Source organism: Panthera uncia, chromosome F2 (genome assembly GCF_023721935.1).
Source record: "Panthera uncia isolate 11264 chromosome F2, Puncia_PCG_1.0, whole genome shotgun sequence".
In the NCBI taxonomy this organism is placed as follows: domain Eukaryota; kingdom Metazoa; phylum Chordata; class Mammalia; order Carnivora; family Felidae; genus Panthera; species Panthera uncia.
This window is the reverse complement of record NC_064812.1, coordinates 12,603,358-12,606,930: the sequence shown is the minus strand read 5'-3', so window position 1 is coordinate 12,606,930 and position 3,573 is coordinate 12,603,358. Positions and strand designations below refer to the sequence as shown.

Sequence of the window (3,573 nt, the reverse complement as noted above, 5' to 3'; positions counted from 1 at the left end):
AGAGAGAAGGAGGAAGGGAGACAGAAATACACGCTTGAATGACAGAGACAGAGTGAGTGCAGGGGAGACAGAGACAGTCATTACCACTTAATGATTAATACAGGATTTAAATGAAATATTCATGAAAGGAAATTGGAGCTTTAGACAAATCCAAAGGCCCCTTCCCTGATCCCGCCTCCCCCTTCCTATGCTTGCTCTCTACTGGAGATACGCGCTCTCTGCTGTCATAACACGGAAACAACTGATGCCCGTAACCGGGAGGGGTAGCTTTTTCCTTTGATGGTATTTGCCTCCATTAAAAACTTGTCTGCTGATCTGCCTGGGTGGCTCCTGAGCTTCTCTGCAAGGGTGAGACCCTTTAGAGAAGGCTCCTGGCACCTTGCAGTTGATCCACACAGCTTCCCTTTCTTCTGAACTCCATCTGTGGTCAGGCTCCAAGAGTTCCCTGAGTCAAGGCCTTCCTCTCCTGCGGGAGATAGCTGGAAACATCCTCGAGGATGGTGACTGCCCTGCATACAGCCCTGCAGAGCCCTGTGCTGGTAAGTAACAGAAACTCAATAAATCCACGTACACTGCCATTGGCCATCTCCCCAGCCCAATGCAAGTAGAAAATTGCCTCATCACTCTGAGCCACCGTGTTCTCATCTCTGGGTGTAGACGAATACCTGTCCTGCTGGTATTGTTACCCATGGACGCTGTCAGGAAGGAGGTGAGGGTGCTCTCCAAGGGCTTGGCGTAGGATGGATGATTTGATTTCCCCATTCACTGCCTCCCTCCCTCCCTATCAGCAGGGAATGAAACTCAGACCCCTACTACGTCTTGCTCCCTGAGGAGTGATACTAAAGCCCGTTATTGGTAATTGGGTTCCTTTACTGTTCGCGCCCCACAGTCGGGGATGCACTAGGGAGGTTTGGCCTGGGGAGGTTGGGTGGGTTTGCTGATTCTCACACCCCTCCCCCACATCAACCTGCCTGGGGAATGTACTGTTTCCACATTAAGTTATGTACAGATGAAATTTCATCTTTTGCCTGTTTTTCCCCCCTTTCTTTCTTTCTTTCTTTTTTTTAAGAATTTTTAAAATTTTAATACAGTTCCAATTAGTGTGCCAGGTTCATTTCAGCTCCTTTACTGCCAAACCTGGGGGCAGGGACCACTTCAGTTTCTCTGCCTTCTCTTTGTCTGTGATGACCGAAGTGGAAAGGTATCTGCTGCATCGGACTTTAAGCTTTGCATTATCCTTATTTTTCCTTGGTCTTGATGGACTTGGCATCCTTTCCCCTGGCCGTGAGCAGAAAGTCCTTGATTTCTTCAATTTTTTGCGAGGCATGGTTACGAGGGGCGCAGGCAAGCGTGTGATAGGCACCACCCAAGAGACACTCACCTGCCTGGTTTTTGAAGTGCCGTATTTCCTCAGCTCGAGAGGAGCTGGGAGGTCAGTCCTTTTATTATAAAAATACCTTGAGCTGTCAATTTCCCATCATAACGGTGTCTTAGGTGGTCTCCTTCCTTTCTGACTTTCCTTATTTAGTCTCAGATGTCAGTTTCTTCATTTAAGGTGGAGATGATGATATTTATTTCCATGGGGCCAGATGAGGCTCAACGGAGGGCTTTCTGAAGGGTTCATTCAACCTGTTCAGCCGTTGAATATGGTTGTGACAGTGTGTGTGCCATCTTGCTTTCATCTGAAAGCTCCAGGAAGCTAGGTGACACCTCTGTCTTTTCACCGCCGTGTACCCAGTGCCCTTGCAAAATGCCAGGTGGACAGAAGGTGCTCAGTTAGTGTTTTCCGAACAAATGCCTGACCTCGGGTCTTCAGAGGTTAATCTTCATTGTCGCATACCTATTCTCGTCACTATTTAAACATCTCTTACTAGAGCTCAGGGCTGCTGACATCCCCACTCCATCCCTTCACCCCACCATTCCCAGCCCCCGTCTTGCATTCTGGGGGAGAGTTGATGGGTAGCTCTGTAGTTCAGAGCATGCTCTGGGCCAGCCGACACTGGACCACAGGGACTGCAAGAGGCAAATACAACACGACTGGACCACTGCAGGCTGATTCAGTGCAGATGAAATACCTGTGCTGCCCTCAGAAATAGGAGGCTTCTGTCCGGCGTCAGAGGAAAAAATAAGAGGTGATCCCCAAAGAACACAGTAGTCTAAAAGGGGCAACTCTATCTACAGGGAGATGGAAGGGGGACAGGCCAAGGATTGCTGGACAGTTCCACCTTTCTGGGCACAACCTCAGGTAACTCAAACAATATTGGGCCCGTGTTACCAATAGGAGGTGTACACATTTCCCATATTGTCTTGTTTATTTCACCTAATTCGGAGATATATTTCTGTTTACGAGACCGGGACAGGCCTGACCGTCTACGGGTGATCAGTAGAGTTGACTGATGATAACATGATGGCATGCAGGAGATATCTTGCAACGTCTTTTCTCTGTGGTCCTTAACACTCTCTGACACGCCCCCCATGTCCCTTATTTATCTTGCTTATTGCGTGTTTCTCTCCAACTTTGTATGCTTCATGAGAACAGAGATGTGTATCTTTCTGTTTGTTTTTTAGTTTTGTTTTTTCCCTCAGCTATATGCCCAGGCTCAGAGCACCGCCTGGCACATATTAAGCATGTCCTAATTATTATTTGTTTATTCAGTCAAACAACTAATTTCCTACCTAAGCAGTGCTTATTCCTTTACATAACGCAAAACCAAACAAGGATATTTAAGTGTATCTTTTTTTTTTCTGATGGAAATGCCTTAGAATATATTACTCAATCCCCCGACTTCCTAAAAAGAGCTTAAACAATCGTAGGTGATGCTTTTGGTACGTTCACTTCGTAACAAGTGCTTTATTTGATTGATTCATTTAATCCTCGTGGTAAGCTTTTTCTGTGGATGAGGGAAATGAAGCACAGAGAGGGTAAGTGATTTGCCCCAAATCACACAGTATTTAAATTCAGACCCAGCATTCGAACCCAGGCAGCATGGTCTGAGAGCCTGAGGGCTTAACCACCAGACTAGACTACGTCTGAATATGAGTTAGGGTGTTTGAAAAGAGTCAGCGTGTCCACGCCCCCTCTGAAAGCCAAATCTCCTATCACAGCGACTCCCCGAAGGGATCCTGAGATGGGAGTGCCTTCTTGCCACACAGACCGTAGAGTAGTGTAATTTTCTGATGTTCCTTCTCCTTCATCGCTAGCTGTTACTGGGTGATGCCGTCAGGACTTTTCTAAGAAGTCCAGCTGTGATGATGCTTCTGTTTTGCTAAATCTGAGAGGAAACCAGATGGTGAGGAGCCTGTTTTATGCCCCAAGGGGTTTAACCTACGAATGTCTTCTCCGCAGCCTTTGAGGACAGGGGTGTCCTGTGTCTGGAGGCTAGTAACCCCATCAAGCGCTGATGTCTGTGTTGCTCACGGCCCTTTATCCTGCAGCTGTGATTGTGTCGATGTGTACTTGGTTCACATTCACTGTGGGTGTGTGGGTGTGTGGGTGTGTGTGTCTTTGTGTCTTAACCGGCATTGCTTTTCTATTCTCATCGTGTTCCAAAAGGGAAGTGATAGCTCAAGGCA

General features: G+C 47.2%; 1 pseudogene; it reads right to left on the bottom strand.

The window, feature by feature from the left end:
• Nucleotides 1–1,049: 1,049 nt before the first annotated feature.
• On the bottom strand, nucleotides 1,050–3,195 carry LOC125924943 (60S ribosomal protein L38-like; annotated as a pseudogene).
• Nucleotides 3,196–3,573: the final 378 nt, after the last annotated feature.